Raw genomic sequence first — 16,069 nt, 5'->3', positions numbered from 1 at the left:
CGGGCTCCCCTGCTCTTGCTCTCTCTTGGTCTCTCTCAAATAAATAAATAAAATCTTAAAAAAAAAAAAACTAAGGAAAAATTTTTCATAAGAATTTAGGTTCTCTTAATTAGCTTTTAAATGTTTGTTTACAAATCATTAACCACTTAAAAAGAGGCTGAAGGAGTGTATGACTTAACAGTGAACGTATATTACCATGAAAGCACAGTCAGATATGAATGTGAAACAGCCCTGACAGGCATCAAAAATAAGAGGACACAAAACTTCAGTTCATGCAGAAGTTTTTGAGAAACGAACACAAAGGAAGTTATACTAATATTATGGGGGAATTATTAATTCTGATATTTGTTTCTTTAATAATATCTTAGTAGTGAAGTAAAGTGTGTATTTATTTTAAAGGACTTTCAATGTGCTACTTTATCTACTAAGCAAGAAAAGTGCTAAAAAGAATTATTGTAATTGTGTTAAGTAATTCAGTTTTGTTTGTATTTGTTCTTGGTTTTCTCCTCCGAATTATTTCTTCTGTTAAATGGAGTATGGAATCACTATTGGCCAAATGAAGTCCCAGATGATTAAAGAATCCCACCATAAGGCAATTACTCAATACTTCAGATAATAACACATTTGCAATGGATTCCTACGGAACTCCTTTTCTTTCTTTGAGGAAATGTTTTACCTATGTTTCTTTCCAAGAATCTATGAATCAGGATGGTAATAAAATAAGCAAATAATATTCACAATACAACTCTGACTTTATGAATCTTAAAAATATTTCTCTGTTGGCAACGCTGTATATCTGGGTCTTATTTCAGAGATCAGAATTTCTTTCTTGAAAAAAAGATGATGGAAGGAAGGAAGAAAGGAAAGAAAGAGTGAAAGAAGAGAGGAATAGAGGAAGAAAAGAAGAGAGGGAGGGAACATGGAAGGGATACAAAAGATAAATCGAATAACCGTTAGCCTTAGGAGTAGGAAAGTCTTCTGCAAAAACAAATTATTTCTTAACCAAAAGAAAAACGAAGCCCCACCACATTAGGTAAACTGATCTATATGAAGTGAGTTCCCTATTGTTATTTTATCATCGTTTTTAAGGTAGTCATCAACTGCACAATTACTGTGTTGTAATCCTATCAAGAGTTTGGATGGAATTTACCCTGCTGGCCATGTTCTTTATCTAAAAATACTAATGCAAACCTCAAGGAGAGAATTTTAATATACTGATCTATCAGTCGGCAAATTGCAGCCTAGCAGAATTACACAATGCTGCAAGTCAAATAATTCACAGTATCACAAAGCAATATTCATGTGGACACAACTACTCTAAACCTAAAATGTCAGCCTATGGTTTCATTCATTCCATAAATATTTATTGAGCACACCTGTGTGGCAGAGATTGTGCTGGGAACTGGAGACACTGTGGTAAACAAGGCTTAGCTTTTGCAGGTAGTGTATTTATCCAAGGAAATACTTTGCTTTCTGAACTAAGGGTGATTCTTTAATGGCACAAATAAATACATGTTAGGGTTAACAACCAAACTCTAGTAATCTCCCATAGCATTTTGTTCTTTTTAATTAAGGCTTACAATCATTAATATCTTTGCTTGATATCTCTTTCCCAACAACTACAATGTTTCATTTGGGGTGTTAAATGAAAGAGTTAAAGTGAAAATTTCCTAACGTCCTACTCAGAACTCTTAAAATACAGTATATGCTATCTATTTTGTAAGGAAGAAAGAGAAATGGCATTACCTAATTTAATCTTTCCTGTGAATGCTCATAAACTTGAACTCTTTTTTCAGATTTACCACTTCCCTTGTAATAAAATCTGTATCTACACCTTCCCTATCTTAGTAAGCATCAACGCAATTGCTTAGATTTAAAAAAAAAAAAAAAAAAAGCAAAAAAACAAACAAAAAATTTCGAAGTTATTCCTCTCATACCTGATCTCTGACTCCTTAGGAGAATCTGTTAGCTTGATCTTAATAATAATAATAATAATAATAATAATAATAGTTATCGCTTACTATATGCCAGGAATCGTCATCAATGCTGTACATATATATTAGCTACTTTAATCCTTACATAATCCTATGGGTTTTGCACTTTATCATGCCAATTTTATAAATGGAAAACAAAACAAAACTGAGGCACAAAGATGTTAAGTAAGTGCTCTAAGGTCACAAGTTAGGAAGTAGAGGAGCCAGAATTTATCCTAGACTCATGCCAGAGTCCATGCACTTAACTGTGACCAAGACGGCCATAACGCTCCCCTCACTGTGACTAAACTGTCTTTTGACTATAGGTCCCTGACTTCTCTTTTCATAGAACATTATTTTAGAAAACTTGTAATTGCAAAATTCTTTATCTCTTTGAAATGTAGATAAATCTCCTCCCAGTCCTTTGCCAGTTTTGCCAGGAATCTCTTTCTTTAGGATCTGGGAACACTCCTTTTGAAATGTAATCATCGAAGGAGATAGCGCCTTCATCTCCCAGGCTCTGTGTGAGGCTAGGAGCCTAACTTTGATAAGTAACAATTAGCAAGCACAGATGATGACCAAATCACCAACTTCTCCTCTTGGACTTTTCCACTAGCCTGTCCCAACACACACACACACACACACACACACACACACCCCACACACACATGTATATTTATAGCAGAATTGAGTTCAATCTCTCTCCCTTATTGTAATAGTCCTGAATAAAGTCTCCCTTGCCTGTTTAATTGGTCCAGTGCAATTGTTCTTTGACCAATGTAATGCTATAATTTCAAAATTTAATCTGAATGCAAACCTTCCTTCCCATCTGCACTGCTAATCACCCTGATCTGAGCCACCATCAACACTCTTGGAATGATCTTCGAAGTTCTTTCCTCCCTCAGTCTCTTTCAACAGCTGATAGAGTGATCCTGTTAAAACAGAAGTTAGTCATGTCATTCCTTTGCTCAAATCTCTGTCATAGATTGGACTATGGGCTACAATTGTCTAGCCAGCCCTTGTATCCATACCCTTTGCCACGTGACTTTACATTTCTTCCACTAGAGGTGTAGTACATCCTCCAGCCTCTTGACTTTGGACTCAATCACATGAATTGCTTTGGTCAGTGAAACATTAGTGGATGCAACACAAGCAGAAACTTGAACTGTCCTTGTGCATTTGAACTTGCTGCCCTGTACCTCTAGCATCGCTATGAAAAGAACATTTATTTTCATAGTTCACCAGTTTATTCTCATGCTTGAGATGCCAAATACGCCCTATGACCCTACAGGTGAGAACAGGGAGAGGGGTAAGCCCATGGGTCTGAGGAGCACAAGAGACACAGAGCAGACCTGTGCTCTTTATCTTGGGAGGAAGCTCATTTGAGAGCTTAGATCAGCTGACCAACCCAGCCAAAGATGCACGAGTGAGAACAGATGATCGTTGCTGAGCTAATAGATTTTGGAATGATTTGTTACACCGAATTGTTGTGACAGTTGCTGATTGATCAAGCTACCCATGCCCTTCTCCCTCTCACCCCCAGTGAGCTGGCCTCCAATGCGATAGCAAATCTTGTGCTGCCACCCCTCTAACCGTATCTCCTGTTTATGTCTCTTTCACCTGCTTCACTCTTTGAACACTGATGCCCTTGCTCCTCCTCAAACAGAAACCTGGGTAGGCTCCTCCTACCTCAGGGCTTTATATGTGTTATTCTCCCTGCTTAAAATTCTGTTCCCCCGGGTGTCTTCATAATGCTTGCCTTCAACTCTTTTGGACTTTTATTCAAATGTTACCTTCACTGGGGCCTCTCTTGCCCAGCCTAAGCTTTTACATCCCAAAGACATGCCTGCTTCCCTCTCCCCATGGATTTTATTCCTTATCGTTTATTACTATCTAGCGTACGTGTGGCCTTGATGCTTGACTGACCTTCCATTAGAATATGTTTCGTGAGCGTAGATCTGTTTTGTTTTTTATTGTTATATCTCCAGCACCTAAAACAGTAAACGGCCAATAAGCACTGGTTATAAGAATGAATTTGTGTGAACGTCTTTCTTTCTATGCAAGTCAGGGTCTTTCTGGTCTTTCTGGTTCCCAGTCTCCATTGATGCTCTTTCCTCACAACTGGGACCAGCTGCCCACTCTTGTAAGCTCAGTCCTATGTTAGCTTCTCATATGAAATCTGGGGAGAAATAAACTGAAGAGCCTTAATTCAGCTGGGAATTCAATAATATGGGATTTGGTTTGACTTTTAATCCTGTTTCTTTACACTGAGCTCATTGATGCCATTCTGGCCACTGGGTGCCTGTCATATTCCCTCAACTGAAGTATCTGTGATAAGCTAGGATTTAAGCAAGATCTTATTTTTCTCGACCTCTTCTGGACACTAAAACCTCTTTCTCCCATCCATCCAGGTAATGGACTTCTGCCTTTAAACCAGCATAAAAGATAGAGGAGGATTGAAGAGGAAAGGGCCAATCAGCATCTGCTTTGTTGCCTCTGAGCTCAGAACCAGACTTAGCAGTTTCCCAGGACACTTGCATCTGTTCTTAGAGGAGCACAGATTGTGAGAGAAGTACCAATTTCATGTATTTAGCATGAGTCAAGTACTTCTACATACACTTTCTTGTTAATGTTAATCCTCCTAATGACAAAATGAAAGGCAGTTTTATCTCTGTTTTATTGATGAGATAACTGGCTCAGAGGGATTAAGAACAAGCCCAAAGATCACAGAGCTAGTGAGAAGCTGAGCCAATTTTTGAACCTAGAAATTTCTTATTTCAGTCTCTGTTTTTTTTTTTTTTTCATCAGATTGCAATTGTTCTAATTGGCTCATTCATGGCCAGCAATTGTCCTTTCTCTTCCTTCGTCCTGCAATTCTATTATTTGATTGATTCTTGCTTTTCTCCATCGGACTATGAACGCTCTTAAGGATATGGAATGTGTCTACTTTATCTTTCTATTTCCCTTTTACTGCCACCAAGGAATGAACACAGTATTTCATGAAGTAGGCCCAAGTAATCATCTCTGACCCAGAAAAAAAAAAAATGTATCTTATAGCATATGGGTAAATATTTTAAACATATAATTATATTATTATATATATAATATATATATTTCTTGATATATCTTGACTTACATTATAATATATTATATTTCTTGACTTATCTTGATTAGAACTACTGTCCGAAGCTCCCAAGAATGAAAATCAGGAGCAACCGTGGCCTCCTTTCCTTATACCCTGGCCTACAGTCATCACAAAGGAAATGTATTAATTTTTTTCTGCTCTTGCTTTACTACTCTGTTATCATTATTATCACTTTTTTTTTCCTAATTTTCTGGAGTCTTGAGTCTGCAGGTTGGTGGCTCTACTGTCTGCAGGCTATCTCCTTGACAAGCAAACAATTCATCGAATGTATTACTAGGTATTAATGTGGTCTCAGTTTTGTATTCCATGTGACAGTAGCTTTTACAAATGTTCCACACTGAGAAACTTCCAAATGCAAAGAGCATCAGTAAACACAAATTACTATTCATCACTGACTTCACATAAATTGATTGGATCATTACTAATAATTGTTGGTTTTAATTATCTTATTACTTGACATTTTGAACTTTTTTAAGAAAATTATTGTCTCGCATTTAGATTGTTGAATCTGAGTATCTAGAAACTGGCCCTAGAGATTCACTCTCACTGATCTGACATTCTATTAGTCCCACCAAAGGTTCAAATTGACTCTGGCATCTTCTGAATGCCTGGAAAGACTTGAACACAAAAATGAATACTTTATCTTGGATAATTCATTTTGGATGCTGGGCTTTGCTTGCTGCAAAGAAGTTTTTGAAGTGTCTTATGTGTCTATCCTGTACAATTTAGTCTGCAGATGACTGTAATATGGGAAAATATCAAAAGTGAATGTTTTAGAGAAATACCTTTTTTGAACAAGTCAAATTGCCTGTCCTTGAGGCTTTTTATCCTGATGGCATGTCAAAACACTTCAATATTCACTGACCTTTCAGTTTGTAGTTCTAGCTCTTTTAGGAAGCTTTTGAAATTATGTAATGCCCTGTACTACATTTTACCTTTAGTACTTGTAATTCATGTGAATCGTGTTCATTGCACCTTATTTTTCCTTTTATCCATTTTCAAGTTATATAGGGAGATATTTCAAAATCTTAACCATTTGAGGAAACAAATTCAAGATATGTCAGTTATTTGGAAGGAAAAACAATGAGATGTTTATTTCTTATTTTCTCTAACTTCTCATTTATCTGGTCAGTGGAAGATCGGAGTTTTTATTGAGAAGGATGTTATCTGGGCATTCCAGCAATATTATCTGCAAAAATGTTTTATTGCTGTAGATGAACTCAGGTGAAGGATACTCTGCTACCTTTAGGATATGCCAAATTAATTGCACACCAATTAATCTGTGATTTAGAGAAATCATTATTAGTTACAACACATTGCTTCTTCGATGAGAAGAATATGTGTGTGACATTTGCTGTCTGTATATCTCAGTAAGGACATGCATCATAGTACATTTGGCAGCATCTGAGAGAAATGATACATTTTAAAGCAATTCTATAACGTGGCGCTATAAATGTCTGCAGGTGTCTGTCTTTGGAAACGTTACCCAGTTACGGAAGCTAATTTCTTTGCATATAGCACCCCCTGCCTTCAGTCAATGAAAAGCATATGTACAAAATAGCTTCAAGGCAGCTTTGTTTATGCAATAGTTGTGATGCTTAAAAGACGTTTTATGTCTTCTCTGCAAAACATAAGCTAACTAAATAAAGAATTAGAGTCTTGAAAATAATGGAGAGAAAGAGAAAACACCAAGAAACAAAGACAAATAGAGAAAAAAGAAGAGACAGAGGATAAGAGCGCATGTGTGTGCTTTGCTCGCATGTAACTGAATAGGAGGGTCTAATATCTGATGTCTGGAAAAACTGGCTGGATGCAGAGTTCAATCGTGGCATCTCTTTGCATACCATCAAAGTCACTCACTGAAACAGTAGCCTTTCTTCTCCTGTCCACACCAGAGTGACAGACAGCTGCAATTAGTAACTGTAGGTGGAAGAATATAGGATTAAAAAAAATCAATGATTCAAGAAGGAGAGATTGATGCTGACACTTGCTTTAATGTCAGGGGACCTGCAAAAATGTGAGAAGGCGATCATCTTACTTTGATTTTCTTTAAAGTCATATTTTACAATGATTCTAAAGGGGAGAAAAAGAAAAGTGTGCAATGAGGGAGAAGAGTTGAATGTACGGGTGGGAGGGACGTGGGGAGATTGTAGCTTTACCTAAATGGTAAAAGTAAAGTTCTACCTCTCTTCTCCCTGCCTTCAACAATGTGGGCGGTTTTAATTGATCTCTTAGTGTCTTTAGCCCAAACTAGGGAACACTGGAGTGCTGGGGCAGTGGAGTTGGAGATCTAGTTGGGTGTAGCAGAAGGACACAGCGTGGCTTTCAGTTCATTGTCCATGAGGTCTCTCCTCGAGGCAAGAAACAGGAGGTAAGCAGACATCAATAGACGGAAGAGAGAGAGAAAGACACAGAGGAGAAAAAAAAAAGGGGGCTAGACTTAAAAAAAAAAAAAAGAAAAGAAAAAAAAAGAAGGACTAAATAAATGTTTGATACATGACAGAAATGCAGGCTTGGAGAAAACGTGATGCTTGAAGAATAAAGCATTTGGGACAAACGCTTTCAGTGGGGCTTCCCCAGTGCCATCTAGTCACTGACTCGGCTTTGCAGCACCAAGAAGCCATAGATAGAACAATGAATCCAAATAGAAACTAAATTTTTGTTTGACATTACCTCTAGCAAGAAACAGTCAAATGGAAATCAATAAAAGTGTGTGCTGTTATAATCCCTAAAACCTTTCCAGCAGTGTTGTTTGCTTAACGGTTTCAAAGCAATTCAAAATGATAATTCTTAAAACATATACTTCACTGCCACTTACATTTTTGACATCGCTTTCTACCCCATTAGTTTATTTGATTGCTTTCTTCATGTTACTCTTCCAGAATCATTATAAAACCCTCCCTGAATGCTCTTGCCTGGAGTACTTCCTCTTTCATTCCCGCGAAGTACCTGGATCTCTTCTCTGTTGTTGCACATAGCATCCTGCATTGCAATCCTCTCTTCCTCCTCAAGTCAGCTCTTGTGACGTCACCAAGATGGTGACATAGGTTATTCCTGACTTCGCTCCCCCTCACAAGACGAACAACTAACAATGATTCAAAAACAAGACGCCACTGAGAGAATCCTAGAACACAGAGGCGAGGCAGAAGCACTCCCTGCACCACAGAGACCAAGACAGACTGTAATAGAATGTTAAGAGAAGTTAACCTCGTTGACTTGTCCCCCAGGTCAGCTCAGCACCTCGAGGAGAGGTCTCGCCTGAGCCTCAGTTTCCTCCAGTGGGGAAAAAGAACCCAGTAGGGGTCAACTAGCCCCAGTGCAATGTGCTGGGCTCAACCATGGGGAATCTGACTGTGAAGAAGGGGGGACGGGCTCACAACAACCATCACACAGACTTTAGTGGACCAAATTTGTATCTGCGTTTTTCAATTATTAATTACAATTAGAAGTTTTGCTCATCTGTAGAACCAAGTCGGGGGTGCACTCTGTTCCGGGAACTCTGCGGAGGGCAGAACTGGCTGATTCAGACCCTCAAACAGGAAGTTTGGCTGACCCTAGAGCCCAGTTTTCCCATGCCCAGGCAAGGCAGTAAGTCAGACCCTCACCCACTGTGGAAAGTGCCTTTTGGCACCATCTGACCAAAGGGTTAATAACAACTCCCGGAAGCTGTGCGGCCCAGTGGAGCTTGAGCTGAGAGGCAGATGAGCAGAGCTGATGGATGGTCCCAGGCATGGAGTGTTCCCATGCTATACACAGGCATGGGGATTCATTCGTAGCTAAGGCTGGAAGTAGCTCCCACCCCTCACAACCAGAAAGCATATTTGGGAAATTGAGAATTGCATAGAGAGGACTCTCCCCTTTCAGCCTAGGCAAGGAATCTGAGACATAGCCCCACACACTGTGGAGAGCATTTTCCAGCCCCATCTGAGCAGTAGGGCTGGAGACAGCTCCTAGAGTTGTGCAGCCCAGCAGCCGTCAAGCTGAGTGGCGGACAGGCAGAGCTGATAGTTCGCAGAGCAAAACCAGTGGCTCTGTTGAATCAGGAAACTTTGAGTGTAGGTCAGCTTGAATCAAGACAACAAAAAGCTTTACCTGCTATAGAGCTGCTTCTTCCACTGCACCTGGAAATGAAACCAAATTCATAGTCCTGCTCACTGCCTAATACAGCCTTCAGCCTGTCCAACCAGGGACCCTAAGGGCAGTAGTAGAAAAAAGAGAAGTTACATGTAACTTCAGTGTTAAATGTATGGCCTAAAACCATGAAAATCCGAGAAGGAAACAAGAATAAATCTTCACATAGGTCTTGGTAATGAATCTTTATATATGACACCTGAAACACAAGCAACAAAATAAAAAATAAACTAAAAATCTTCCACATGGCAAAAGAAACCATCAACAAAGTTAAAAGGCAATCTACAGAATGTGAAAAAAAATTTGCAAATCATATTTAACTTTCTATATCATATATTTGATAAGGGATTAATATTCAAAATATATAAGGAATTCATACAACTCGATGGCAAAAAAAAAAAAAGGTAACCCAATTAAAAAGTGGGTAAAAGGCCTAAAGAAATATGTCTCCAAAGAAGCTTTATGAAAAAAAAAAGAAATTTTGAAAAGCCAATAGGTACATGAAAAGCTGCTCAACATTATTAGTCATTAGGAAAATGCAAATTAAAATCAGGGTGAGATATTCATGCCTACTAAAATGCCATCATCAAAAAGACAGGAGATAACAAATACTGGCATAGATGTAGAGAGAAAGGAACCCTTGTGTACTGTTGGTACAATGGAAAAGTGTATGAAAAATTCTCAAAAAATTAAAAATAGAACTACCATATAATCCAGCAATTCACTTCTGGTAATATATCCAAACAAAACAAAAACGTTAACTCAAAAAGATATCTGCCCCCCATGTTCATAAGCAGCATTATTTTCTAGAGCCAAGACATGGAAACAACCTAAATGTCCACTGATAGATGAAGGGATAAAGCAGTCATGGTATGTATATATGTGTGTGTGTGTGTGTGTGTGTGTGTGTATAATATTGTTCAGCCATAAAGAATAAGGAAATCCTACCATTCATGACAACACGGATGCTCCTGAAGGCATTATGCCAAGTGAAATAGGTCATACAGAAAAAGACATATACTGTAAGATCTCACTTAAATGTGAAATCTTTAATCAATCAGTCAACCAACCAACCAACCACTGACAGTTGACCATCTGACCAACTGACCAACCAAGCAAACTCATAGAAAAGGAGAGCAGACTTGTGGTATCAGAGGTGGAGGGTGGGGGCGGGGGGATTGAAGAAAGGTGGTCCAAAAGTAACAAACTTCCATTTATAAGACAAATAAGTACTAGGGATGGAACGTACAACATGATGACTACAACCAACACAGCTATATGACATCTGGGAAAATTGTTAAGAGAGCAAATCCTAAGAATTCTCATCATAAGGAGAATTTCTTTTCTTTCTTTTCTTTTTCTTGTATCTAAATGAAAAGATGACTATTAGCTGAATCAATTGTGGTAATCATTTCAGAACACATGTCAGTCAAGCAATCACGTTGTAGATCTTGAACTCACACGGTGATGTGTGTCCGTTATTTCTCAATAAACCCGGAAAATAGTGGGTTCTGATGGATAAGGTCTGAGTCTTACTATGCTTTTTATCCTCATGAGGGAGATACAGTTAAGTATTTAATCTATGCAGGTTTTTTTTTCTCCAGTTTTGTTAACATTTTCAATTACTTAATACCTAAAAAAAATAAAGAAATATTCAATATCATTCTCTAAGGCACCTACATGTCCGTCCAACTTTTTTCTCCCCACTCCTCCACTGTGGCTGTCTACTTTATAGCTCTTTATGTTACATTTTCACCATGGGCAAGTAAGAAATGAAGGGAATTTTAACTGTGATGAACTACTAGTGACAGAATAAAAGGTCATTTTAAAGTTAAATGCTAATATTATCTTTTCTCATTATTGGGCACATTAGGTTGTCTAAATTTTTGTCTGAGATGTTTATCATTATTAGTTATTCAAAAACAATGCACAGCTATTCACTCTACAACTGATGAGACAGTAAATCTTCTAATGAAAAGGCTTCAAGCCTGACCATTAAAAAGGTACTTAGTTTGAACTCCATTAGCAGTAATGAATGTGTTCTTTGACACATGTAACTTTCAAACCATACTCATATTTCACAAGCCAAACAATTCGACATATTGGTCATAGAGACTGAAATGTAATGTCTGCCAGTTTAACATATGAAGATGAAATAAAAATATTACCTACTATTTGGTTTATTGAGGACATATGGAGGCTATTTGCTTTTAAAATATTTTATTATAATTAATTCTCAATTTATATTAGCATCTATAAATGCCGACATTAGATATTATTAATTGACCATCCATGTTTACTAAGCAAAGAGCTACATGTTTTACTAATATTATTACTAAATCTCAGAACTTCTGCAAAGAGAAGTATCATTCCCTGTGCATAGACTGAGAAATTGAAATTCAGGAGTAGGAAGAGACTTGTTCAAGGGCATTTACTAGTATGCTTCCTCCTGTAGGACAGAGTTAAAACCTTGACTTCAAAGCCAATAATTCTCCTGCTGCATCCATGGGCCTGATTTCTTTGTAGGCTAAGAAATGTCCTTATGATATTCTAGGACAAGGGCTTTGGAATGCTGGTGGATCCTTATCTGTGGAACATGAAGGGGTTTGAGACAAAAGGGATTGTGCAGTGGGAGAGGTTGAGAGGCATGAATTTGCCTTGGTGGTGACAGAAACTGGGACTGGGGGAGGTTGTTCAGTCTGTGTGGAGAGTGGTAAGAGAGTCCATTAGGAAAAATGGACAAGATAAGGAGGAATATTAAGAGGCCCTGGAGGGTTGACCAGGATGTATCGCTGATGTTGTGATTCAGCAGGAGGGAGGCACGTGCACAGCTCAGGGTTGGATGCAAGTATCACTGGACCTTTGTGCTCCACACCAGTGAGAAGGTATGGGCTACAGGAGTACTGTAGTAGGGGAAATGCTATTTAGAATTTACTTTTAATGTTTGGGTATTGTTTTCCTCTTTTAAGGCTCAAGAAACTAAGGTTCTGCACCTTTTCTAGTCTTCAGAATTAAAGAAGGGCTTTTGTGTCATCTGAAGTATAATTTGGATACAAGAGGACCCATATATCTTTATAATTGTTCAAATATGTACTCAATTCCGGACAGTGAGATAAAGCCCCAAAGAAAACCATTAGTCAGCATTTACCAGCAAAATTGTTGTTGGCTAGGGGCGGGGGGGGGGGAGTTCTAACACTTTCAGCCTCAATTTTACTCTTCCATTTCCTTTTATCTCCCCCCTAATCACCACTGTCTCGTCTTCTGAAGCAAGCCTTTGTCCAGAAAAGGCAGCATATGTTGCACAAAGATGCTATGACTTCCTTTTTATTTTCTATCTCTGAAGTTTGAGTAAGTAACAAGGGGAACCGTAACCATGGATACAATGACAAGCAAATGCAGAGAACTGACTCTGTGAAGTGGAAATGACAGGAACTCTGGGATGTGATGAACACGCACTTGCAGACTTTATGATCATCAGGTGGAGACCTGGGTCTCACCAGGAATGCACTCTGTGCTTTAGAAAGGCAGATTTCAAAAAGTTCAAAGAAAGGGCTTCTGAGTGCAGGTGGTAGATTTAACCGTATATCTGATCTGTTCCCTCCATAAACCCCACTTAAGCGACAGTAAACAGATTTTTTTTTAACTAGACATAAACCCGCAAGGATGGAGGGAATGGAGAAGAATAAACAGCAACAAACTTTTAGAAACTGGAAAGAAATATACAAGTTCTAACTAACCTGACAGGAAAAATAAAACAAAGCAAAACAAAACTATAAAGCCAAGCCCTAAATCAACAATGACTGGGGAGAGGTAGCCAAGCAACAACTCAATCTGTACACACATTTTTCAGGTGGCTTAGGAACTGGGAACATCAGGTACCATAGGACACTTGGGAGGAAGAGTTCAATTACTGAGGATTGATTGACAGCTATGTAACAAATTAGACTCAGAATACGTTTCAATGCCTATCTGACCATCTGCCCATGTCTTGTCAGACACAGAAGCTTCATTCCTTGGAGAGGTTAAAACTGAGATTCTACAGGCTACAGTGGCCGCCCATGACTGAGGATGGGGATATCATTCCAAACCAAAAAAATAAACATACACTGGATGCTGAATATTCAATCTCTTCCACTCTCAGCACCACTTGTCTTTCCCCCTGTTGGGTTCCAAAAATGTTGACTGGCCATCATCCCAGCAAGTAAAGATCAGAAAATTATTTTCTGTGAGAATCCAACAAGCTCACGAAGAAATATTAAATCATACCCACCTTAGTGTTTCTCCAGCAAATGGCCCACCCATGTCAACAAATGACCCCTGTGACATCTTTAGTTATAAGCACCACCTATAGGCTCAAAGTTGCCAATTGACTTTTACTCCCTCAGTCTTTGACAGGAGCACATAATCAAGGATTACTGGACTTTTGAGAAAAGTCTGCTAACATGAGTCACAGAAACCAAAAGAAATGAAAAGATAAAGAATCTTGGAGGAAAACAGATACCATGGAGGAGGAAAACAAGTGTTCAAAAATGTGTTATTAATAACCTCAGAGAAATAAAGATATTTCATCCAAGAAAGAAGTGGGCATATTAAAGAATCATTCAGAGGAAAAAAAAAGAGCTTTAGGAAATAACAGCATAAGAAAAGAAATTGAAAATTGAATACAACAGTTAGAGAAAAAATTGAGAAAAATCTCCCAGAAAATAGAGTGGAAAAATGGAGATAGAAACAGGCGAAAAAAATAAAATGAGAAAATCAGTTAGAAAGACTCATTATCCAAAAAGTAGAAGTGCTACCAAGAGAAAAAAGGAAAACAAAATTGTAAATGATGTAATTCAGGAAAATTTCCCTGATCTTAAGGACATAGGTTACAAGATTGAAAGATCCCATTGAGATCCCAGCATAATTTAAAAAAGTCAACTCACATTAAGGAATGTCATTTCAATATTTCAGAGCAATGGTGTAGCACTGAGTGTGTTACAAACATCCAGAAGGGGAAGATGGTTATATAAAAGGGAAAGGGATCCAAATGGCTTCAAAGTTTTTAATAGCAAAGGTTGATGAGAGAAGGCAATTGAAAATTGCCTCCAAAATATTGATGAAAAATGATTTTCAGTCTAGAATTGTATGCCCAAAGGGTCAATTAAATGGTATAGAAGAATAAAGACATTTTCGGGTATACAGGATCTCAAGATATTTACCTTCTTTCTCATGAAACTGTTGTAAGATATACTCCACAAAAAGAAAGAGTAAACCAACACAGAGTAAGACACTAGATAAAAAGAAACAGGAGCACAAACCCTGGAGAGAAATTTAAAAATACGCCTCTAGGGGGATGGAATCTCAGAATGCCAGATGTGCACTAGGCAAAGACATGCTGGTCTGAAGCCCTGTGACTCAAGGTAAATATATTGAAGCCATCAGAACCATGTTCTCGGCTATTTTGCTGCCTTTTTATTTTGATAAAACTACAAGAGAATGTACTCCAATGAGCAAGGACGGGGGTGGCGGGGGACCTAGAAAGACAAATAAGATCTATCAAATGGGTAAATAGATAAGCCAACCACAAGAAAAGCAACAAGAGTTCTTAGGAGAGCAGCAGGAAAAGTGCCAGAATGAAAATTATTGGGTAAGACTAGAGGGTAGACAATCTAGGTAGAAGAAGTCTCCAGAAGAAAAGATTCCAAAAAAAATTGAATAGATTACATGATGTAATTAATCTTTCATAAAGTACTGTGAAGCTATTTGAAGATGTCAAGAAAGTTAGCAATAGGTACAAAGAAAACTACAAAAAATTTTTAAAGGCATCTATTAGCTTTAGGAGAAAGCAGGAAATGAAAAGTAATAATAGTACACAACAATATGTGAATTATATATTCATAAACATAGTAAAGTAAAACAACATTAATTTAAGCAAAAACTATCACTCAACAATACTGAAAGGCAGAAGGAAGGAAAGCAAGGGCAATGGCAGTGTTAGAGAATTAAATCATCCTCTATTATAATAAATCAATGTATAATATCTATGATAGATCAAAAGGAGCTGTATAACCTTATAAGTAGATAAATAAATATAGATAGATAGATGATGATGATAGATAGATAGATAGATGCCTAAATGTCAGATGAAAGTTGCCACCCCAAGAGAGAGGACTCAGAAGACAGGGGTGGGAGGAGATATTGGGCAAAAAAAAACCCATTGTTAGTATAATCAGCCAGCTCATCCCTGGAGCTAATTGTTCTCATTTCTTCCCTACTCCCTGTCCAGTAATGTGATGCTGGTTGCTTCAAATTAGCCACGGTGGGAGTGTTTACACTGGGGAATTCAGGGAACGGTTCGCAACTTTATTCCCACCCCCTCACATGTACACCCCTCCGCAAGAGTGTTGTTAAACATTTGCTGTAGTCCATTGACTATACGCCTCCTTGACTTTTATGTACAAATTCATAAAATATGTGTAGTTCAGCTAATAATAACTAATAAATCATTTTATAATAATAAAACATTAAACAGGAAAATATTTTTATGACCTTATGTTCTAAGAGTCTTAAGACCATTGATAACTCAAGAAGACTCGAAGACTATAAAAGTTATGCTAATATAATCACACATTATTCCAGTGAGGATGAAAAATAAGGCACTTAATGCAAATGACAGGGAGCTTTTATGATGAACTCAGAATTTTTAATGATCTATACAAATGTTGGAAAGAAGGCTATAAGATCACGTATGATTATAGGAAAGAGCCACAATGCCAAGAGAACAAAACAAGTTTAAAATGAGCTCAGGCTTCCTGAAAAATTTACGTTTAACACAAAT

The sequence above is a fragment of the Ursus maritimus genome, unplaced genomic scaffold, assembly GCF_017311325.1.
Source record: "Ursus maritimus isolate PB19 unplaced genomic scaffold, ASM1731132v1 scaffold_2, whole genome shotgun sequence".
NCBI classification, from domain to species: domain Eukaryota; kingdom Metazoa; phylum Chordata; class Mammalia; order Carnivora; family Ursidae; genus Ursus; species Ursus maritimus.
This window is presented reverse-complemented; position numbering follows the sequence as displayed.